Here is a 25,467-nt window from a genome sequence, read left to right as displayed (position 1 = left end):
GGTCCTTGAACACCCCAGCATTGTATGTAAATTTTTGTACACACACTTGCCTGTGGAATGGTCCAGAGGCTTCAGAAGATCATGGAAGAAATCTGTGAGTGAACTGACCAGAATCCTCCTTCTCCTACTTGGATAACAGGGCCCCATCTTTTTGGAGAACATCTTTGCTCTCACTCAAGAGCCTTTGCATTTCAGCAGCATGGACTTATTCCATAGTTGGACCAGAGGAGCACTTGTGGCCCAGGCCTAGTGTGTCAGAGCATCAAATCCCCCAAGTATACAACTGCTTTAGAGTCAGGCATGTGACCCCAGTTAAGCCAATAAGGCCCAATCTGCGCTAGTCGAGGGACTCCTGCTTGAGTGGTTTTAAAAAGAGAGGAATTTCCTTCTACTAGAGTTGAATGGAAAAATGGGAAGCTGGGGTTGCTGGAAAATTCAATACATTAATGATGTATCCATAATAGAATATAATCCATTCATATCCCACCTAACAGAGAACACAGGACAAGAGAGCCCTCTGAGGAGAGAAGACAGAGGAACTCACGTCATACCACACCCTCCCAGAAAGATGGGGCCAAGTGGACAAGGAGACGTTGACAGAATGATTTTGCTGAAAAGGTGGCAGGAGAAGGAAGAGTCTCACAAAAGGTGTATGTTAAAGAGAGGACGTTCTACAGAGTCCTGGTAACTTTAAGGCTCTACAACTTCAGTATTCCACATCTTCCTCTTAAGTCATTATCCTATACACATATACACACACAAACATACACACATACATATATTTTTTTCTTATACATAATTGGTGTTTACTTTCAAAATGGTAGAAGCTTTTAAATTAGGTGTCTCAAACTCAGATCTTACAGAGCCCAGGCAGGTGACGTGGATGAGTGAAACCACAGACAGTACTGGGAATCATAAGAACTAAGAAGAGTGAAATGTCTTGTCTACAGGGACAGCTCAACTCTTCCCCAGCCAACTTACTCGTGGCTCAACACGGGCATGGTGTTTCCAGACCTTCTCATTTGAAGAGAAGCTAGAAACACGGATTGTTAAGCGTGAAATTTGCCACTCTTCCAAAGAACATAATGGACAGACAAAACAAATCTGGAAGTGGGGTCCCAGTTTGCATCTCCTGCTCTAAACCATGATAACCAAAGTAGCAGCAAATCATTTGTCTTCGAGGCTAGGGCAGGGCCACTTTGTGCCCATTTTAAAATATAAATAATAATAAAAGAAGGATCCCTGTGGCTCCACTAAATGGGACTCCTCTCATTAAAAAACTAAAGTAGCTCTTGCTTTTGGAGCTGTGGCATGTTTCCTTCTGTTTGTTTTGTTATTTTTAAGAATCCTGTCGCCTGAAATTTAGATGTAGTCAAGCTTGATTTTCTCGCAGACCGTTGGCAGCTGACGTGTTGGGTGAAGGAAGAAGTTGGGAAAAGCATCTGGTCCCAGAAGCGACAGGGAAGGCGGTGCACGGTTACCAGCATGAGGCTGTCCACAGACAGTGACTAGAGACACAGGGAAAACCTCCAATACCCACCTGTTCACAGCTGGACTTCCCAAGGCACTTAATTCAATCAGAAGCAGTAAGTTTTAGTAGCATTTTACAACCAATTAACCATGCAGGAAACAAAACATCTGACTCAATGCCTTCCTCCCTGCTTCTAAAGAGTCTGGGGCCTCAAAAGTCAGCAATTTGGAGCTCTCTGTATGAAAGAAGACACTGTCAACCCGGCACAAACAAGTTTTATCCCTTCCTACATTGAACGGGAGGACACATGAATTTGGCTAGACCTTGTTGGCATGGGAATCACTCCTGTTTTCACATAAAGAGCCCCCATTTCAGTTGTCACGTGCCAGGCACTGGGCATTTACAAGAATCATTCCGATGAATCCTTACAACAGCCTCATGGTGAGGGCCCATTAATATGCCCATTTCACAGATGAATAGACTGAAGCCAGGAAAATTGGTAAAAGACCCAAGGTCACACATAAATGGAAGGGCCAGGAACTGAGCCCAGGATATAGTTCCTAATAGAGAACAAAACCTCAGTGCAGAGCTCACTGATTACATTCAGACTGAGTCGGAAGTGAAACTGCGTGCTCAGAGCCTACTTCTGGTATTTATGGGGATAAATGTCCTTGGATAGGAAATAGGTATTTAAACTTGTGCTGAGTTCTGTTATCAACAATTCTTCACTAAATCAATAATAATTTTAAAAACAGGCTATACTTTTAAAACTATGCTTCACTTTTAAAAAAAAATCATTTTTAACTTTTAATTGATCCTCCCAAAGACTCTTGAAGGATGTGGCAGGAGGTGGATAAGGTCACCTCCATTTGCTGGTTGAGTCCACGGAAGCTCCAAGAGGTCAATGGTGTGGCCAAAGTCACCCAGCTGATACGTGACGGCCTCTGGCTCCAATGCCTGAGCACTCCAGGCAACGGGGCTGCTTTTCACGTCCACAAACCTGCCAAGCTCTTCCCCACTCCAGGCCCTGGAGTGATCTGGCCCTTGTTGCTCTTGCCCATCCTTCGGGTCTCCCTTAGACGTCACCTCCCCAGGGATACTGTCCTGCATCCCACCTCAGTGGTCCCCCCTGCAGGCCCCACACTGTCATTTTTACCCAGAGCCGATCGCAGTGCTTGGCACCCGGCGGCAGTCAAATGTTTGCCGAGTGAATAAGTAAGTGAACGAATGCCTGATGGATTGCCAACTTTCTGAATTTTCTAACTTTCCATAGTGACTACACAACAGGACTTTCTCCCCAGCACTCCCGGTCAATACCCTGTAGAGCAACAGATGAAAATAAATCCGGTCTCAGCAATATTTAAGGACCCACCTGCTGAAGTGAGACCCTGGTGGGACACCCCCACGCCCCGACCCCCAACCGAAACACACACACTTGCTCTCCAATATCTTTCCTATTTGACTCAAGGCTAGCTTCTTAAATATGGCAGGAAGACCAAGACAACGTGGGAGAGATCAAGGAAATGGTCATAAATAAATAGTTTTCCTTATTACAACTAAGTACAGAGTCTTCAAAGTTAAGCAGAGAAGCTACAGGTGAGTAGAGAAGGTAACAATAGAAGTTTCTAATTCTTCTCTGAGTTTTCATCTCTCCCGCTGATGGCTACCAGGTGTAAGGGGGAAGCCTCTGATGGAAACCTGACACGACTTCCCTCCCTCAATGGAAGCCGAGAGGTGTGGCAAGGAGCACTGTGTGCGCTTGACCCCTGTACGTGTTCCCTCCTAACCAGTCTGCCTTCAGAGCCATTCACCCCCTTCAACCCTGAGAGTGTTGTGAGTGTTATTTTTAATAAAGAAGCTCTTCCCTTACAGAGATGATGATGATAAATTGTTCTCAAAGTGAACAGCCTGGGAAAATATGAGATTTCGTGTATTTTTTCCTTGAACTATGGGATCAAGTTTGCATGCACACTCTAGTGTGATGATTCTTAGCCAAGATGACTCAGAATTCCAATTTCCTTCTGATTATAGTTGATTTTTTTTTTAAGGGGAAAATTGCTCCAAAGTAGCCTAACTGAATATTTTACCAAAGTGTTAGGCTTTAGGAAAAATAATAATGGATACAAGCATAGCTAATGTTTACTGAGTGGTTACTATGTGCCAGGTACTATGCTTAGTGCATACTTTATTTTAATCCTTCCAGTAACCCTACACTCCCCCGTGCACCCACCCACCCTCCATTCCTGCCCCAATTCTCCAGGTAAGAAGACAGCTGAATCACAGAGAGATTAAGTAACTTGCTTACCAACAGACAGCTCAGGGCAGGAACTGACGAGACCTGAATGCAGAGTCTCACTAGACAGCCTGTGCTTGTAAGAACTGGAACGGGGCTGGCTCTCCAAGAACCCAGGTTCTCTTTGCCACTGGGGGATACAGCAAGCAAAATGCACTGGCAAGTAGCATATTTCTCAGTCCATAGACACTGCATGATAAAATCTGTCCATATTCTTATTTTAAAAATTAAAAAAAAGAAAAGAAAAGAAAAACGCAACACCTCTCTATCTGCCCCTGAAGCAAAGACCTTCGTGATCTAGAACAAAATTGCCGCTGCCACCTCCTCTCTCCCGCTCTTTGCCTCGGAGTTCATGTTGCTCTGAGGACCAACACTGGCCCCTTCTCCTTTCCTTGGGCACCCGCTCTGCTTCGCCAGCTCTGTACTTTTGCACGGGCTGTGGCCCCTTCCTGGCATGATTTCTCTTCGCCTCTCCCATCCCTTCTCACCTGAACAAGGAATCATCCATCAAATATCACACACTGGGGCCAACAGCCCTGATTCTCTCAAACAAACATCCCTACACTCTGCCCTCTGCACTTCCACGGCAATTAGAATGTTGCAAAAACATCAACTTTCATGCCCCTGTTATCCCTAAAAACAAGTTCCCACTCATTTACCATGACATAAATTTTTATAAGATTAATGTCCTGAAGACCAAATTTCACCAACATTCCAAGTATAATCTTTTTGGTGCTGTTAATCGTTGGACTAGATTTCTGCACTCGGCTATTTATACCCTTTGAATTGCTCACATTTCTTCCCTCAGGAACGAAACATAAAAGCAAGCGTAAGTGCTTTCGTGCCTCAAATAAGACAGTCCATTCACCACCAGTCTCACCGTGGTGCTGGGTAGCGGTTTTCCATACTAAGCACGAAGAGAAGGGAAAAAATCCATTTAACTCTGATTTCTTGCTTTTTGCTAGAAAGCTTTATACGTTGCTTCTTGGTCTCACCTAGTGGAAGGGTCACTGCCTTAGCTGGGATTGTGACAAGCCTTTCCAGAATTAGAGTACTTTATTATCACATTAGTACTGGAAAAAGTCACATAATTAAGAGAATTTATCCTCATTTACTCTGCAAAAGCACTAATATTCCATCTCTCTGCCTCTGTTTAATTACTTTCTTTCACACAACTTTTCTGACCCTTCGTGGGCTCATCTACAGAAATGTGTTAAAACTTTTTCTCCCTCTATTCCGTTTAAGTGCTCCACTTTATTCATCTGAATAAGCGTAAAAGGTGCACCATAAGGTTTGTCATAGTTCACACAATGCCTTTGAATTAGCAGCCATGACGGGGTCATGCTTTTGCAGGAGATCCTCTGTTCAGAATAAGTGATGACAGCCACCAGAACTACTGTTAACCGTAATGTGACACCGGCATTTCCCTGGCTGTATCTGGTGGTAAACTTGCATTAGTTCAAGTGCTTAAGAAATTCTGAAACTGAGACATAGCAATTCTTCAAAGAGAACAACAGACCCGCCTGACACATGCTACTTTACCAGGTCCTGCTTCTTCATACCTGTTTGCTCAAGAGACTCGAAAGTGCATGCACACACACACACACACACACACACGCATGTCAAATAAAGCCAGCACTTGATAACAAAGTCATCATTAGATAGATCTGGAAGGCGCTGTGCTTGCCCTCTCTCTCTCTCTAAGACTGCTTTCTTCTTTTAGGCAGCAAAGTATAAAGTAAAGAAACTGAGGCTTAAATGACAAACATTTAGCAGAGGCAGAATTTCTGCTCCCCTTTTTCTGAAACCCAGATAGAAAAATGTGCTTACTTCATATTGAGACAGGAGGATGGGGGTCAGAGGAAAAAAGAGGGTCTTTGGTGTAAACAGATTTAGTGTTGGCATAGTTGGTTCACTTATACGAAAGGTAAATGCTCCCTGGTGAGGTCAGGGGAGGGGCCGGGTTAGTGACAGGGAAGCAGTAGATAACACGGGCAGCTGTCCCGGCTCCTGAGACAGCAAGCTCAGGGGTAGAGGATTCAGTCTTCTCCTGCCTGGGATACATGAGTGGCCTAAGAGATATTCACAGTGATCACTGTTCCTTGTTTATCAGAGGAAGACTCAGGCCCACTCCATTTTGCCTACAAGAGATGCATTTCAGCTGGCACGTGAAAAAGGAGCAAATGAGAGTTCTTTCTCATCTGTCCTACATTTCATCCACATGACACACAGCAAACTATACTGGTCTTTATCCCTAATTAGAACAACTTTGTGGGCCTTCATATATCACACGCCCCACATTCACTGGGAAGTAAGAGCCCTCTCCAACCTCCAAGTTTTAGCTCCATTGTTGCTTTGGCCTATAATGCTTTCCCCTCCCTCTTTAAGTCCCTCGCTCTGCCCTTCCAGGCCTGGTTAAGATTCTTCCTCTTTCAGTAACACTTCCCAGATTTTCCCATTTGGAGTTAATGTCTTGCTTCTCCATATACCTGAGGTGTCCTAGGTATGTGAGTTTCTTTCTTATATTTTATATTTAGATTATTTGTGCATAAATCTGATTGCATGACTTGACTGTGAACACCTAGAAGGGATTATGGGGGTAGAGGCTTTGCCCAACCTTGGTGACTACACCTGGGGCCATTCCTGGCTGAAACCAATTCCCTTTTGCCTCCAAGGCTGCCCTTCATTTAACCTTTGGTCAAACACTTCATCATTTTGGCCCTGAAAGTTGGCCACCTCCCACCTCCAAACCTCTGCACACACTGTTCCCTCTGCCTGGAATGCTGTCTGTCCATTCTTCAAGGCCAACTCCAAAGCCACCTTAATCATGTTGACCAAAACAGCACTATCTAAATTCTCCCGGCTTTTGTTTATATTGTGCTGGTCACTTAATACCTTGTCATTGTTTATCTGCATTTTCATCTATCTGGCCAGCTAGATTATAAGCGTCTAAGTGGAGGGAACATATTTTATATAATCCTGTTGTCTCCACAGTGCTTAGTAGAATCTTGTTTGTACATCACTGTGTGGCGAATGAACAGACATTGATCAAATATTTTACCTTGGTGTCTCCAGAGTAATAAGACGAGTATTGATGGATAAACTCCCACAGCACTGCCAATAAACTTCTATTTTCTGCTACTACTAATGATAATATCATCATCATTACTATTATTTCTATTTTTATTTTTAAAGTTACCAGTATTTGGGTGCTTCCTATGTGCAAGGTCATTTGCTAAGCACTTACTAAATTATCTCATTTAATCCTCATGGCAACCTGAAGACAGCAACTGTTAAGATAGACACCATCAGCAGTCCATTTGTCTGAAGTCATGAAGTTACAAATCTAGTATGCGAGGCATCTATGAACAAGGCCAAAATCCATGTTCTTGTTGACGACACTATTTGTATCCAGCTTATTGTGATTCAGAAGGTATTCAGGATGTTTGTGAAGGGTGCCTACTCTCTCTGGCTCTCAGACACAGGAAAAAGGATCTGGAATACAAAGTGGCCCCATTTGGAGTCACAGACAAGCCACCGTCATGTGGACAGGTGCCACCTCTCATGGTTTCCACTGGCAATGGACTTGCCTGCCATCTTGATGTGGTTCTCTTCGGTACAACTGAGCCCTTTTCACTTTTAGAAGGACAAGAACACCTTCCCAGCCTCTCGACTCCCTCACCACCTGCTTTCCAGAGCCCACACGGTCAGCTTGCACTTTAGAAAGGTTGTTGCTCAGGGCTTTGCAAGATAAACAAATGACTTTCTGACTGCTCAGGGTCCCCTGCTCCTTCTCCCCTTCCGTCCTAGTCCAGGGCACCTTTTGTGACCCCAGTGCATGCATGCTCGGGGCACCCAGACCTTCTGCCTCAGAACCCTGGCAGCACCATCGTGACATCCACCTCCACCTCCCTGCGCAGAGCCAGACTCGGGCCTCTCACCATCAGCTGTTCTACCATGTCAGTGTCACAGCAGACAGGACACACATTCCAGAGCCGGGTGGATTAACCTCCAAGATGACACTCAGTTTTAGCTTTAGCCTCCCTAAATCCTCAACAAAAACTTTAACAGCCAGATCTGATTTAGGACCTTAACTGTAAATCTCCTTTCTTCTCATGCACTCACTAAAGGGATGATGAGTAGAATCAATTCCGACCTTTTCTAGTTACTTGTCCCCTATGTTCCCAAGGTGATGGGTAAGAACTTTGGTAACCATGAGCCTCACTCAGAGGCAGGCTAAAAAAATGTTTTTCTTTAAAGGACAAAGGAACTGGAAGGTAGAGAGAAACATTATTAATGTCTTCTATCATATGGGAACCACAGAATGTAAAACATGGATGGGAATTTCTGAAAAATATTTAAATCGAAATCATTCATGTATAGAAATGAAACCAACCTACTGGAATGTTAAAAAACAACAGTAAGTGAATTTATACTCAATTTTTAGAGCCTTGTTGATCAGCGACCAAGCCCTGCCCTGAGAACACATCTCCTTTTCACTCAAGTGAGGATCTGCAAGGGTATTTTCAAAAGTAAATAAATGTCTACGAAGAACAAGAAAAGATCAGGAAAGAATTGAGTCTCTCAAGAACATCCCTGACAAAATAAACCCCATGTTTATGTACGCTCCTTCAACTGGCCTAATCCAAAAATGTTTCTTGCAACTTAAAACCAACGGCACAGGAGTTGAGAGAAATGTCCGGAATTAGCTTAGTCAAATGCTGCCTTAATAACGTTCCTCTGCTGCTTAACAAGATCTAGTGCCAAAGCAGTTTAGTTTGACTTTAGCAATTCCCACGTTTTTTTTTGCCATCATGCAAGATATTATCTTTTCTTTAGTTATATGGTATCTTAAATACAGACATCTCTAAAATTTTAGGTGGCATATTTTAAAATATTGTCCATATTCTTAATTATAAAGATTGATTTATTATTAAAAAAAAGTTTAAAACCCAAAAGCAATAAAGAAAAACCACCCGTATCCCATTTTGTCTCAGGCTTTTCATGTAAATACAAATTTTATAACCATATACAGTTATTATATAATTTTTTAATGTTATTAAGTAACCTTCAAAATGTGATTTTTTTTACTTCATCACACTTCATCAGACATAGTAAATATTCAATCGATCTCCTATTGTTTGATTACTATAAAGTTTTTTGCTATTATAAATAATTCTTTGATGCATATCCTGGCACATAAAATTTTATCTGCACATCTTAAGTATTTCCTTAAAATAATTACCTAGCACAAGAATTACTGGGTCAAAGTGGCATATTGCTGGAGTGGCAGTGGAAAATAGTTTCATTTGACAATGTTGGCATAGGTCAAGGTAACCTGAGATTCGGCCAAACTACATTGGGGAAACTCCAAAAAATGGCCCCTGCTGGGCCCAACAGTGATAATGGGGGTTTGATAACATGGGTACCAGGGACATCCATATTTATAAAAAACAAAACACAAACAAACAAAGAAAAACAGCAGTGAAGCAAGCAGCATATACTGCACATCCCTAGGTCCACCGTGTTTTCACCTGCAGTCATAGAACACGTTGACACCCATGACAGCGTAGTCTTCATCTTGGGTTAGAATTAACTACAAATGGAGGCTGCCTCACAGAAGCCCCTTACGTGCCAGCAATGCTGGTCTCATCGTGCCTGCTACAGGGCTGAGAAAAGGACTCAACTACAGCAAAGAAAGTAACATATTGGATAACATCAGGGTTTCCATTAGGCCCATGCTACCACCAATACATCATGTCCAAGAGTAGACTGAGTGACAGCTCATTTTAAGAGATCTCTTCTCAAAGCCTGAATGGAGGTATAGTCTCCCTGAGAAACTGCATCCTTTGTAAAGTGGGCACCATATTGTGAGCTTATGCTTTAAGGAAAAGTCAAAACAAGTGATCTATAATAGTTAGTGTCATTTTCTTAAAATTATGTCTGGAAATTGTTCAACAAGAACATCTTATGGAGAACAGCAGTCCTTCATTAACTAACATTCTCAGACAACTGAATTCTACAGACGCTTACTGATTCCTGAAGACATCCTGTGCTCCTGAGACGTCAGCCTCACATACAACTGCTACTGCCTCAAATCTGTATATGATCTCTCTTTGCTGTGTCATAGCACAAAGGCCACCATTTGTGATTTGGCTTGCAACAACCCAGCCAGCTAAATCTCCTGCCCCCCATCTCATGTCCTTTATGCTGAACTAACTGATGTTTCCCAAACCCCCTGAGAAATCTTAAGCCTCCTCAAATGCTATTTCTTTCCCCTGATGTGAAGCTCCACCCCTGCCCACTCCTGGTCTAAAAGAATCCTCTACATGTCAAGAATCATCACAACCACCACCTCTCCTTCTAAGAAGCCTGCCCAAGTTCCTCCAGGAAGTCGTGGAACATCCGCCCTCAGAGTTCCCACGGCACAGTCGCCCAGAGCCACGTCCCTCACATCACTCCGTGACTTCTGGTTACTTTCTGATCTCTCCCAGCTAGAGAGTAAGATCCTCGAAGATGAGAACCATATCTTTTCATCTCTGTATCTTCCAAACCTGAGATATAGCTCATACACACACACACACACACACACACACACACACATATATATCTGCTTGATTCTGAAAAGAACAAGTGATAAAATGCTACCTACGGTGGAGAAATAATTGAGAATCCCAAATAAAGGAAGTGAGGGTGCCAAGAGCCCCAAGACACCCTAGCGTGTGCAGAGCATCGTGGCTTATTGTAAAGCACCATATGTTCGAATGTTTGCAAAACCAAATTTTACTAATGAAAAACATCCACAGCTTTATACTGTGTGGCCATAATCTTGACTTTTGCATGTGTGAAATGGGAGTTATCATCTGTAACAATAAATACAAGCTTTGTAAAGTCTCGTTGGTATAATTCAAACTTTTTCTTTGGTGCATTCCAAACATATATAACATAAATGATGCCAAAGTCTCATGCAAATACACACAAACCCAAAGCTGAACGGCAGCAGATGTAGAGAGTCCCCACAGAGTTACTGAGTGGGGCAAATCAGCCTACTAAGTCAGGGGTTATCCTAGATCTGAAGAGAGTACTGGTTTCTAAACCAGGCAAGGGCTGGCACTGAGGTCTTTCCAAACCTCAAACACTCTTTTGTCTTTCCAACGAGGAAAAGGAATGAGTGGAACTGCTGTAGCAATGAGTAAGAACGAGAAAGAAATACAGGAGTCATCCAGTGTAGCTGCCCACCCAAAGAGGGGATCCCTTCCCCAGCGGCCCTTATAAATGGTTGCTCTGACAGCTCCAGGCATGTCCTGGGAGCTGGAGTGAAGAGGATAGAAAAGCCCCCTCCCCCATGGGCCTGACATTCTACTGGGGAAGGAAGACAAAAAGCAAATTAAAAACCTGCCAGTAAACAAGATAATGTCAGTCAGCTATCGGAATAGAAAAGAGGGTGATGAAAAGTTGATTGCTGCTAGAAAGGGAAGAACTTTAAAGGGGGTGGACAGGGAAGATCTTGGAAATGGTGCTATTTTGGCTGAGACTTGCATGGCAAGAAGGAGCCAGCCATGCCAAAATCCAGAAAAGCATTCCAGTTAGTGTAAAGGCCAGTGTGGCTGGAGCGTAGTCAGTAAGGAGGAAAGGGACGTGAACGGGGTCCCACAGGGAGGCGGGATGGTTCCAGCTGTACCAGAGAGCAGCCCGGCACCGGCACCAGGAGGCCATCCTGCCCACCCAAGCTGGACAGCTCTTCGAGGAAGCTCCTTCTTCCTGAGAACTGAATTCTTCCCTCCAGTCATGCACCTGCAGAAATTTCAGTTTTTAGCTCAGGTCCAGAGAGCAACACACACCCTTCTTCCCTGAGATAACCCATAAATAATTTGAAAGTGGCCACCTTCTCTTCCCAGGCCTTGTATCCAGGATAAGCAAACTTTATTATTCTACCATCTTGAGACAGGATTCCCAAACCCTTCCTATCCTGTTCATCCTTTTCCAAATGCTCTCTAATTAGATAACACCCTGCCTGAATTATCCCAGAACTTGAGCAGGCCCCCCCAAAATGTTAGAAGCACTATAGCAGGTTGCTTGAGATATGAAGTTGGTCAAACCAGGTTCCAGTCTGGGCTCTACCACTTATCAGTTGTGTTACCTTAAGCAAGTTACTTCATCTCTCTAAGCCTCTGTCTCCTCATCTGTGAACTGGGACTTATAATTATCTAACTGGGAGGATTACTGTGAGGATTAAATAAGAGAATATATGTAAAATACAAAGTTCCATAGATGGCATATAGTAAATGCTCAATAAGGTTAAGCTATTACTAATACTACTAGTTTGATGATGGTGATGATGATGGTATGATCTCAACCATCCCCCGTCTTGATCTAAAATCCATATTTGTTCAAATTCAAGTTAAAGATATTTTTGTTGTGTTATGTCCTATTTGCAATAATAGGGTATGGGAATGGGTTAGGGGTTAGCAGCCTTGCAAATTTGTACTGAACCTCTTTCCCCCTAGGTCTTTTGCATATAATACAATCACCCTAATCTGATCACAGTAACAGAGAAAGATCAAAACCATAAGAAAGAACTAAACCATAAAACTAGGATACATCTAGGCTCTAGTTACTACAGGAAATATCACCATGTACACAGCATTTGGATAATGCTTCAAATACTAAAGCAACGTCCAGTGATCACCTTCCTGGGAGGCAAGAGAATGCTAGTCTTACCCATTTTTTTTTTTTTTTATGTTCATTTGAGGATCAGTACATTAGCCCTCAATAAATACTGGTAAGAGTGAAGGAAGGAGGAAGTTAGTTAGCAGTCTCTCTAGGTTTGTAGTATCACATTTGATGATCAAACTCACACAATGATAGATCTCAAAGAGACCCAGATGAATCACATCATAGGCATAGGGACGGAAGTGCAGAAAGGTGAAGGGACTTGCCCAAGGCCACAAAGCTAACTTGGGTCAAAGTGGGGTCTCTTCATCTCTTCCGAGAAAACCATCATAAGCGAACCAGTCACAGAAATGAGTCCCTCTGAACAGATCCTCTTGTCCTCCTTCAATGCCTTCTTGCAGAAATGTCCTATGAGGCAGGGGAGAGTCAGGTCTCCCCATTTCTATGGTTTATAATCCTAACTCATCTGAACTCAGATTTCTTCAGGGAGTAGGAAGCCAAGGCTGGCATCTCCAAAGCTGCATAAATCTCTTACCTAAAGAACATCATCATTTTTCTCTTGTCACAACCCTTCCAGCCTAATATTTGACAGCTCCGATAGGGTACTGTCCAAACATTTATTAAAACATTTTAAATGATGAATATATCCAATTATTACTATTAATGCAGCTAATACTGACTAATGAGGGGGAAACGCAGGAGCCAGTGTCCCGCAATTCATTACCCCTGCCTTGTCAACAATTCAAAGCCCGAAACCTAATCATCCATACCGGGCCCTGTTATATTTCACACGTCACTTTTAATAAGTCACTCAGTGCCTATAAATTAATGTAACATGTCGGCGTTTATGAGTGCGGCTTTGTCGCTGTTAACAAATGATGTTCTGGCCCAGTCTACAACAGCTAGGCAGTGACGAATGATGGAAGATGATTTCTTTCCAAACTATAAACTATACACTGGGGACTCCGGTAATACATATATATATATATATATATATATATATATATATATATATATAGCTTCATAGTGCATACATCTAAGCACACACAGACGTACCCACACAAACCAACAAAGCAGGCCAACACGCACACGGGCACAAATGTGGAATAAATACAATGCATAATTTGTGGCAAAGAGCTGTGTAATAACCCCTGTACTTTCTTCTCCCAAAGATTAAGCATGCAGCACTGGGAACCACAGCCATTCCATAAACGTGGTCAATGTCAATTTCAAATGTGTTGTAAGTTCCGGTCTATTGCCCCTGGCCAGGATTCAGGGCAGCCTAACATCCCAACTAATAACGAAAGCCCCACGGTGTCGATGAAAAGGGGAGGGTCCACATGACTGCCTAAAATATAGCCGTTAGAGGAAGGGCCTGCATTTTTATGGCAAAATTGATGGTCATCGGGTGTTGGAGTGGAAGAGGGTACTTATTTGCTTCTAAACAGACCTGAATAATTTATATCTCCTTCTAAGCCTTGACTTCATATTTCATAAAATCATTAGTGTGTAATTTGGGTGTAACTCAACCTCCATGTTTTCATCTAACTCAAGGTTCAAGAAGGGGTGTGATGTTTCCTTAACTGGGGTTTCTTTTTTGTCCCTTTGTCCATGTCAGAGGCAGCTCTGGAACTGCAGGATCTTCACACACCTGGGCTGAGCACTAAACACAGGGACAGAACTCCAGGGGCAAAGAAGGCCAGAGATTTCCTCGGGATTCAGTCTACCCACAAGGTCACAGCTTTGTGGGCTGAGTTTTTGGCATAGCCAACAATTCTTTTCACCTGCCTTGGTTTGGGGAAAAAAACATAAGTCTCCATTTATTGGAATGTACCAAGACTTCCATATGGTTAGAAATTTTATTATTATTATTTTCTTTCTTCGGGCCATTCTAACTTCAAAGCTAACTATTACAATAAACATAAAACTTAACAAAATTTGAAAAACTGGATACTTGAAAAGTTTGAAACGGATCCTCCAGGGATCCTACTGTGTCTCCTCTTAGACAGGCATCCAGCAATCAGATCTCAGATTCCACTTTCACTTTTTTCTACCTGCCTACAATATTCAGAAGGTACCATCACCACCTGACTATACAAACTCTACAAAATCTTTAAAAAAATATTTTTCCTCTAAAGAGTGTACCTCTATATCTGGAAATTCTTTATGTGGTTTTGTCACAAGGATTTAGCTCCAATATAGTGGTCAGGATTAAAAATAGAGTTGTCCAAGAAACAGACAACAACAAAGTGGCTCCTATAAATATTTTTCCATATTCCACATTCTACCATTAAATTAATATTAGTAAATAATAGCCTTAAGATTATAGTGTCTAGACAAAGATTCATGTTTTATAAACCCAGAGTTTATAGGGTTTAATTTCGTGTGTGCGTGTGTGTGTGTGGCTGAGAGTTCAGTTCTTCCAATCTATATGTGAGAAACATTAGAGAATTAAACATGCTGCTTTTTTTCCTTAAAAATATCACTCAAAAATTTAAAGGAGACTAAGATAACAAGAGCTACAAACTTGCTTTCACTGCATGTTTATTAGAAAAGTATTTGCATTGAACTTGGTCTGGCAGGGAACATCTTGCCTAATTTGTTTTTCTGGGGTCTGTGAATGACTAGTTCAAGTACTAGCACCCTTCATACCCCCTAAATAGATCAGAGAGAAATTCACAGTGATGCAAGGACATCACCCTTTTTGTTATTTGAAAATTGGGCAATGTCTGAGGTTCAAAAGAATGGTTTCAAAGTACAGTCTGGAGTCCCACACCACACAGCCACGTGTGCAGTGCGGCTGGAAAAGCCAGTGGCCCAATAAGTAAAGTCAGCACCCCTGTCTCTGGGTGTTTGCACAACTTTCAGGCGGTGAAGAGGCTAAAGACACAGCCCAGTGGTCAAGAGCCATTGCAGTATCTTGCTGGGGGCGGAGGAGGGAATGGTGTGAGCATAACTGAAGACGATTTCAACAGGGTCGATGTTGAAAGCAATAACTTATAACCTACTCTTAAAAATATTCAAAATGACTTCAGAAAACCAACAAACAGCAACTGAAGGAGGTTTCATGTTCTCTTGACAGAGGGATGAGGAAAGAAAAGAAGGATGATGACATGTAGTTTTCCTTTAGAATCACGGAGTGCGGCGTTCAGCGTTTTCTCCAACCTTGGCTGGTATCCTCTGAAGTGTGTCAGAGGAAAAAGGCACTGGTTTGGGGTGTGTGTGCATGTGCGTGTGTGTAAAAGCGAGGGAGAAATGGAACACGCCAGAACTTTGGGCACTGTGTGGAACAAAATGCAGAACGCTGTCTGCTCTGGTCGCTCTATGAAGATATCAACCCAGGAGGAGACAGCTGAAAAGCGCTTTTCCCAGCAGAGAGGCCTTCACCAGGCGCAGTGAAATCCCACGGGGAATAGGAACAATTTGCATAACAATGTGCCGTTGCTTATCCGGGAGGACCCCAAGGATCTGGATACCCTTAGAGAAAACACTACACTTTTCAGTCTAGTGCGCTGGAGAGAAAGGCATTGCCATTCAGTTTGTGGGGGCAGAGGAGGGAGGACCATCCTCCTTTTTGCATCATTTTACCTCACAAAATCGGTGAGACCCCCCATTTCCTCTTCCCCGAAGCATTCCGTTTTGCTATATTGGCAGTGTTCTTTTTTTTCCTCCTAATTGGCCCAGGTCCTAATACACACACACACACACACACACACACATGCACACATGTTTGTTTTCTTTTGTTTTTAACTTTTAGGATCTCCCCAGCTCCAAAGTTTCCCCCATCCCCCTTTCACTTCGCTCCCTGCCTTTTCATCCAGGCCAGGGACTTGGAATCACACTTGACACATTCACTTCTTGACCTTGTGAACACCGGAAAGACTGTCTTTATTCTTTCATAAAGATAATTGGAGAGTCTATTCTCTGTGCTCTAGGGGATACCTATTTTGTTTGCCTTTCTTTTGAATTAGAAAGAGGCATGTCTGAGGGTGATATTTATTCCTGCTGTTTTGTTTTGGGGACCAGGTAGGGAAGCTGTTGAAGAAAGCCAAGAAAACCCAGAGAGGGCAAAACTCGAATTCCACAATATGCCAAATACTCACAAAGAGCAAGACTTCATGCTCCAAAGCTGCTACTGTTTATCAACAAGCAGTACACCTGGTGCCAACACAAAGTTTTTTTGCCAAAGCACATTGGCAAGGGCTACATTTAGAGAGCCTGAAACAGAAATGCACACGCCCTGCACTCCAACCAAAGGTAAAGCAGCATTTGGCCATTTTACTAGAAATACAGTGTTCATAATTGAGATGGCCTGAGATTCTGCTTCACTCCCCAAGGGACTGGGCAATTCTGGAGTCCCACTATTTCTGGATGTCATAATTTAGGAGAGACAAGGAAGAAAGTTACCAATGGGAAGCAATACAATTTCGTTTAGCACCTACCATATAGAGACCATGGATGATATTAGATAGTTTCAAATATTATTGCCATATTAAGGATGAGAAATCTGAGGCTTACCCCCTGGCCCACAACCACATAGCAAGGTAAGTAGCACATCTGGCACCTGAACTGGCACCTGATTGACCCAATGCCCTTGCTCCTTGCACTTGTGCATGTTTAACATAGAGTGGACCAAGCCTCGGAGGACTCGATACAATGTCATGGCGAGAATATTTAAAGGAACATTAGTCTCAAGGGGAGGAGACTTGATGAGACAAGACAGCTGTTTCCAAATACCTGAAGTATTTGTTCTTTGCACAAAGCAGCAAACCTACTCTTACAAAGTCTATAGGACAGAACTAGCACCAAAGGGTAAAAATTTCCTCAAGTAGATTTCTGCTCAACAAAAGGAAAACACACTCTAATGGTGAGAGATGGGTTGCCTTGTGAGAATGTGTTCCCCATCATAGCACACGTTCTAGAAAAGACCAGAACACCACTGGGCAGAAATATCTGACAAGTGAGATGCTCATCTAGCTAGCTAGTAATTTCCCTTAAAGTCTTAAAACTAGCATAAGCTTGGAGAGGTTGGACTTCTGACACAAAGATTGCTGCAGAAAACAAATTAAGATATCAAAACCAAATTGCCAGGTACTTTAAAAAAAAAAAATTCTGCATGCTAACAAGTCTTCATGACGATTCCCTCCTCTTTTTTTAATTAAATAATGTTCTAGATACATTTTGACTCCCCTGGAAAAATGCCTTACAATTGTATTAACACAACTATTGCTATTAAGAATAGTTACGTAATAATAGCACCACACAGAACAATCAAAATCAGGAGGGAAACAGCCAGAAAGTCATTTTACAGATAGTCACATGAGCAGGGAGGCAGAAGTTAAACATTATCAACAAGTGTTTTGAGTTATGACAATGACGTTCTGACTTTATAAGGTCCCCTGGCCAGGAATCTGAAGCCCACTGTCATAGGTATGAACAGGGAATGATGGAACCATAAAATGGTAAACAGAGAAACAAATTCAATCATGTCTTTCTATGATGGGGAGACAAAAATTCAAATAGCTTGGTAGATCTGCTCAACGACACAGTTCATTAGTGATAGAGTTGGGGCCACAACCTTCCATAAACCTAGCCTCACGGTCTAGGACCTCTTTCTACCACAATGCACCAGATTCACCCTTCTCAACTTGAACCTTAAAAGAAAACGAAAGGCCCCGGCTTTGGAACAGTCAGGCCCAAGTCCGTCCCAATGGGATGGAAGCCTAAAAGAAGGCAGATAGTCACCATCGCAGGTGCAGAGTGCTTGGTAGAATTGCAGCTGTGGCATTTCCAAAATATGGAACGTTGGCTGAGAGAATTAAAAAAAAATGCTTCACAACCCAATTCTGTTGCCAAAACAGACACGAACAAGTAGCCAGGAGGGATGCAGTCATCCCAGCCCCAGGAGGGCCTTAAGCGTCCCCCTGCATTTAGACAGGACTCTTCTATCTACCCAAGTAGAAAGGGTCTTTTCTGATTTGGTTGATAGGATGGAAGGAAATAAGAATGCAAGACATTTACATCTGAATTTTAATTTTAAAACCTGCTTAACACACCATTCACTCTTGTCAAGTGAATTGTCACAAGCTCCTAAGAACTATGTAATTTATTCCTGGGCCACCACCCCCCCCCCACCCCAGTGTACAGACATAGGCATTTACTCTGCAGGATACACTGAGAAGATGAAACAATGATCTAATTTCATTTTCAATCATTCTCCACTTTTCTGGGTGTATATTTTTGAGGAAATATCAGTTAATCAGAGCCCTGCTACATACTATTAATTCAATTTAATACAATAGGTATGTGCTAAGCTCTTACAACATGCCAGGCGCTGTCCCTGGGCACAGACCAGAAGTCTCCCAGGGCACGTACCCTTTGGATAACAAAACAAGCTAATATTTTGGCTTTATCGAGAACTGTGGCTTTGTCCAAGGCTCTTCTGTAGAGAATTACACTAATTTCCTATACTCCTATCAACATTACCCTACAAGATCCACAATGGCTTACAATGACCTACCCAAGCCCTGAAAACACTCATTCATTAATGAAAGTCAATTTCTCCCCCTATGCTGTCTTACTAGGGTGGAAAAGAGACTCCTGTGTCTTTAGAAAAAAGTTTTCATCGATACACATGAACCTTTAATTAGTCATAAAAGCAAATTAAACAGAAGCCCATTTAGTTAGTGGAGATTTTACTGTCTAAAGACAAAGACAACCGAATTGCCCAAAAGCACAGGCATCCCTCCCAGCATCATCTTAGAGTCTATGTCCTCTCTCTGCCCATCACGCGAATGAGGATTCTGCCATTCTCTTTGGCTCTATGGAATCCCCACCTCTCTGAAATGATTCACCACTGTTTGGACATTATCACAGTGTCCTCGAACTTCAATCATTCATAAAACCACCTTCAGAATTTTTGCCATTTTAACCTGTAATGTCACTTACTTAATATTTTATGTATACTGACTCACTTCTTTTTACCACCGATAAATTTATTTTTAAGTGGCACTTTCCATTCCTAGTATGAATGGAAATCCATACCACTTGCCTGAGATAGAGGGAAGCAATGCCATTAAAAGTCAACGAAAACAAAACAAAAAAATTTACTAAATTGTGTCCACGTACGGCTGCCTACCACAGGGCATTTATTGGAAAAGGGAGATGATGCAAGTGTGAGAGAGGTGTTGAAAAAGATGAGCATCACGCTGGGAACTTGGTCTAATCAAAAGAACTAAAAGAAATCTTAAATGGACTTATTTCCTAATCACCTGATTCAATGCTATTTAAAGTCACCTACAGGTACCACTTAAAATCATCCCATGCCCTGCTAGCAGTATGCAAGTAAACAATGAGAACTGGTGAGTTGGCTAGCACAGGTATGGGAAAGTGCACATCACACACACAGGACAACTTGTGTGATGGGAAGAATGCTAGTGAGAAAATATTGATCAGTCTTGGGAGGGGAGATGGAGAAAGGTTTGTTAAATGATTTGTACAGGCTTATAAGTTCCTAGACAAGGAGAAAATTCATGAGTTTTTACCGGTAAAAGGAGAGAACTAAAATATATCAGCAGTAGGTTACGAGCTGCCGTGAATTTTTCTGTTTTTCCTCTTTAAACATGGAAAATGATAGTGAAATACCAGAAAAGTACACTCTGTGGTGAATCTGGCTTTTGATGTTTATCAACATTAACATGTACTTTTGAAACTAAATAACAAAAAACGAGAGAGGAGATACAACTACAGCATATCCTGACCCTCGAATAAATTTCAAAAGAATATGATGTATGTGAGAAAAAAATCAAGTTGGCAGAAAAGGGAAAGAGAATTAGGAAGGCAAAATAAATAGGTGCAGAGGAACTGTCACACAAGTGAATTGAGACTCGGTATTTAATTAGGGACAGCAAGCTTGCAAGGCTCCCTGGTAAGTGCCTACCGAAACCAACCACGTGTTGGTTAACACTGAGACATACAAACCGATCAATAGTACAAAACAAAAGGGCTCAGGTATGCATGTAAAGTCATACATCATTTCAATAAATTATGCTGTGTGTAAAGACAGGTTTTTTTAGAACAATCATTCCAAGATCAAGAGCTAAATCATCTCAGCCACATCTTGATATCTGCAAAACTCGGCAGGAATTATGAGGCTTAACAGCATTCTGACAATTAGCATATTATAAATACAAAAATGATATATTAAAGGGAGAGGAGGAAAAAAAAGGCCAGCGTTTTACACCTACAGTAATATAATTCCACTACTTAATGCAAAGTAACAGGCCTCAGAGTGTTTGGGATCCTCTTGTATGGTGTTATCTTCTCTATCAGTAAATGAGACTATGTGAACAGTACAACCTATAAATAATTCAAGGCCTGAGATGGCAATTATAGAACCATGCACAACTAGCATGAATATTTTATGAAGGCTAAAACAGCTCTCAGAATGAATCATGGAGAGATGAACACACACACACACACACACACACACACTCACACACCAGGCAGTTTTGACCAAATTGTATTCCTAGACAAGGCTTCTCTTTGATCCCTGAAAACACCTTTATTTTATAGAAACAGTGCTGATAGTTATCTATTTTTCTTTTCTTGAATTTATTTCTTAAAATCCAAACACAGGATGAAGGAGTGGATTTGCCAATAGGATAGAAGAACTTGAAACATGGGAAGAAGAACAAGCCACTTTTAATCCAAACTTGTGCAGAGAATTCCGAGTGACTTTTTTTAACCTCTCCAAATGGACCCTACAAAAAAGTAGAGTTCCAATGCATCAAAATTGAAACTAAAACCAGTGTCACTTCTTTACGACTCGAACAAGAACACATCCTACCCTAAAACTTCCCTCGTATAAATAAGCTTTTATTTCTAATTAGTCCTTAAGGAATACCTGTAATCCCTGCTTTCACTACATTTATAAGACAAAACAAATATTACTGAACCATAAGCCTGAGCAAACAAGCTACTATATTTAAAATAGCAGCCCAGATGTCATACTCTGCTAGGAAATGAGCAATGCCCAAGTCCTGAGCTGCTTCTGTAACCAAAGGATGTGCGCAGCTGAAAAAAATGAAATCATATGAATTCATGTCTTGATTTCTCTGTGCAATGTACTTATACTATTTGAATAAGAGTTAATATTCATTTGAATTTTACAGAGATTAGTATTCATCTTTTTCACCCGTCTCTTATTTACATATATCCGAATAATATCCATGTGTTTAGAGAAAATACCATTGCTTTCTCAGAGTCAATTTGAGCATAATTCACTTTCTTAATTACAGTCTAAAACTTTACAGACTTTTCCCAGCTCTTTCACATAAGAACTTTAAATTTATGATCCTTTTGGTATGAATAGGTGCATTTTTCACCTGGTTACAACAAAAAGAATGGGACACTAGGACTCTAGTATGTCAGTCCAGGGAGGAACCTAAGATATCACCTGGCCCAACTGCTTTATTTTGTGGATAAGAAAAGTTTAAAGGCCAAAGAAATATTTCGTGGCATAGCCAGTATCACAAAACCAATTAAACACTAGGGCCCATAATAATATAAAATATAATATAATAATGTTAGCAAGAATAAAAATCAGCAACAAATGCAAATATTTATGATGAACTTGCAATAAGACAGGCACCGTACTTGGCAGGCACTTTTGCCTCTTGATATCTCTAATAAATAGGTAGGTACCACTATTGACCCCATTTAAAGATGAAGAAACTGAGGCTCCGAGAGGTGAGTGCCTCTCCTACCCTCAATCTCATGACCCTTCCCTTCTGTACTCTTCGGGAAGCTACATCAGAATTCTCTACTTCAGTCTTGGCTATTAGACACTTTTACAACTTGGAACTATTGATTATGACTGGAGACTTCCTAGATGTGAGAGGCACTGATGTTTTCCGTCTCACTGTGCCTGTTGCTTTGTAGGACCTCTGAGGGCATAGGGAAAAAAGAAAGCTCCTACGACCTACACCACAAGAACTTCAGGAGAAACAGTATTTTCCCATAAAACGTTTCACATTGCCCTAGTATCCAGTTTAAGAAGTTCTGAGCCACTGTTTCACTGGCCATGCCCCTCGTGTTGAATTTGGAAGCACGAAAATACCTTTAGAATCTATAAATCCCAAAGCAACCAAGTGAAATGCCACCTCCCACAGCAGCTGGAGGGCAGGCTGGAGTTGTATTTTGATAGCCCCCTTTCGATTATATTAGTTCAAAGGCAATTTTAAAAACAGCACGATTCTCCTGCTGTCTCTGCCCATGCCCAGCCCTGAATTTTCATAACAGGAGGGTAAAATATACAGGTCTTTCTGCGCTAGTGCGCTGGCCTGGTATAAACAGAATTATTTTGTTCTGTTCAGAATTATTTTGTTCTGTTCTGTTCAAAATTAATGTTTGCTGTTTTCTTTTAGGTGCTCCCTCCAGAATATGCATGGCTTTAGACCACAAGGTCAGAGAAATACCCTGTTGCATTGTACAAGTGTCAGGAGCTAAGTAAGTGAATTGACTTTCTGCATCTATTTCCATTAAGCCCCTCACTCCGCAACCTCTTTTTCCCACTGTGCCCAGGTTCACGTCAGAGCCTCAGTCCTGCAGTTCCAAGCCCCACCTTGAGAAGGGGTTGAGAAGAGGAAACCCAGATAACTGAATAAAAACCATTCTCTGGGCCCTTGCCTCTATTCTTCATGTACACCCTAGGGAGCTGGAATGTCATGTATTATTTACATGTATCTGAATGGGTTAATCTTTTCCTTTCCTTATTTCGACAGCCATGTTTACCTTTTGAAAAGGCTAGCAGAGGCACAGTGTGGCACTGGAGTGCTAACTGCTAACACATGGGCTAGGCTACATCGCGGCAAAGATTTCTCTCATACTTGTATAGGCGTCCCAGCCAAGATCAACACCATGAGTTTGATTTTCTTCATCATGAATTGACAGCTTATTTATCTCCATGGAAGAACTTTCTAAGCCCTTTAGGCACCCAGGCAACTTAGGAGGCATTCAGCTGACTGCTCAAAAATATTATTGCTTCATTAAAAACAGAGACCAAAATTATTTCATTCCTGTTAGGCCAGCCATTCTCCCTTTAAAGAGACACTTCAGTGACCTTGAGCTATGACAATAGTTTATAACCAAATACTACAAACACACATATATACACACACCGTTTCTGATTAGTATTATATTTTGAAAATCTTTTTAAACCTAATGCTACAGCTATGCTGACAGTACAAAGTTTTGTGACGATGCACACTTTCCACGGATTCCTTTTCAATAATGCTCAGGAAGCCTCATTGGAATAATTAGGAAAGAAGTCCTTTCCGTTTGCCATATCTTGCTTTGGAAATAATAGCTTCCGGTGCCTGTAAAACCAGCAAGAAATGGAACACAAATGCCAACTCCTGAGTCACAATGGAAAAGAACATAACCCCACGTTGCTGCTGTATGGAACCAAAACCCGCTGCAACGCTGCCAGGTTCTCGCATCCAGAGGGAGCTCACCACTGCTCGTGGGAGAAGTCGAAATCAATTTGCAAGCAGAAGACGACCCAGAAAATACTCACAAATTGAGTAAGCAAATGCAGAATCCAAAAAGTATTTTCACTAGTAATAAATCACCTACAATTTTGCAACTAACAATGGTGAGAATATTGACCTGTTTTGGGGTGGAGACAGATCTGTATCTATAACTAGCAGCCAAAAAAAAAAAACGTATGTAAGTATGAGAAATCGGCATGGGGAGAAGGAGAGGAGAGAGAAAGGTTTATTGGTTAGACTGCAGTGACTTCTGACCATAGAGCCTCCCAAGTTAAAGCTGCCCATTTCTCTAAAAGAATATCTCCAATTAAGACTCTAATTTCTGGTGTTACGACGTTCACATAATGGTAACAACAATAGAAAATATTTGCTGAATCCCTGTTGTGGGCCAGCTGCCCTGCTGAATGCTGTATCTCATTTAATCTCATTATCTCATCTAACTGGGCCCACAACAGCCCTGTGATGCAGGTATATGCTATCACTGCCTTCCTTTTTCAGGGTGGAAACTGAAGCTCAGGCAAACCAATTGGCCCAAGAGCACTCATTTCTACTTTTAGCCAGACTGAATTTCTTTACATATTTTTAAAATCCATTAAATAGAAGAAGAAAGTAGATTCCCCTCATTCCAAATTTGAAACTAAAACTCCCAGGGTTGTTGTTTTTGTTCTGTTGTTTGCCTAGTCTACATCCCATTGTTTCACTCTTTCCTGATGCCTACTATCCAACCTGCCTATCAGATATTTCCCATGTGTTATCCGAATGTTTTGCATGTAAATGTCTGGAGTAGGATGGTTGATTCTGTACAGTATGTAACAGGGCTCTTACGTGTCATCGATGATCACAACGCTGAACACATAAACTGGAGGCACCTTAGGTGTCTCTGATGTGGCAAAATGTGATTCCATCATACGTGGTATCTGTAAACATGCATGCCCAAGGAAGAAAGGGTACATATCGAGGTGAGTTCTGCAAAGAGGCTGTGCCAAGAGAGAGGAAAGTTCAAGTGGAAACGCTTTTGTGTATTTCTACCTGAATGTTAATGACTGTGAGAAAAGAAAGACACAGAACAAATGTTACGGAAACTCACAGGAAGAAGTTATAGAGAGAAGAACATCATGCGGAAGGCAATATCGAGAATAATTAAATCATTTTCAAAAGCTGGGAGCAATTGGAGTTTATTAGTGAGGAAAGAAGAAACAGAGAGGAGGGCAACCCAGCCCTTGAGTAGCCCCGAGTCTGAAACCATGTTGTAAATGTTAACGATTCCTATGGTCTCAACAAGACTGTGAAATACTCGGGGCGCAGACTGGGCCCCATGCCTTTTTGTCTCTCGGTCTCGCTCCTGTGTTTAGAGATTACCCAGAACGATCGCCTCATCTCACCCACAAGGAGATGGAGGTGCAGACGGGTTAAAGGCCTGGCCCCAAATCACACAACTAATGAACGGCAAGACATCGGCCACACGAGAAACCAGGCCT

The 25,467-nt window shown here is 41.8% G+C and overlaps 1 protein-coding gene across 16 annotated transcripts in view; it reads right to left on the bottom strand.

The window, feature by feature from the left end:
- Nucleotides 1-25,467, bottom strand: part of EBF1 (EBF transcription factor 1) — a 385,100-nt gene that overhangs the window by 152,120 nt on the left and 207,513 nt on the right. The gene's annotated exons all lie outside the window — the stretch shown is intronic.

The sequence above is a fragment of the Eulemur rufifrons genome, chromosome 10, assembly GCF_041146395.1.
Source record: "Eulemur rufifrons isolate Redbay chromosome 10, OSU_ERuf_1, whole genome shotgun sequence".
Taxonomy (NCBI): domain Eukaryota; kingdom Metazoa; phylum Chordata; class Mammalia; order Primates; family Lemuridae; genus Eulemur; species Eulemur rufifrons.
This window is presented reverse-complemented; position numbering and strand designations above follow the sequence as displayed.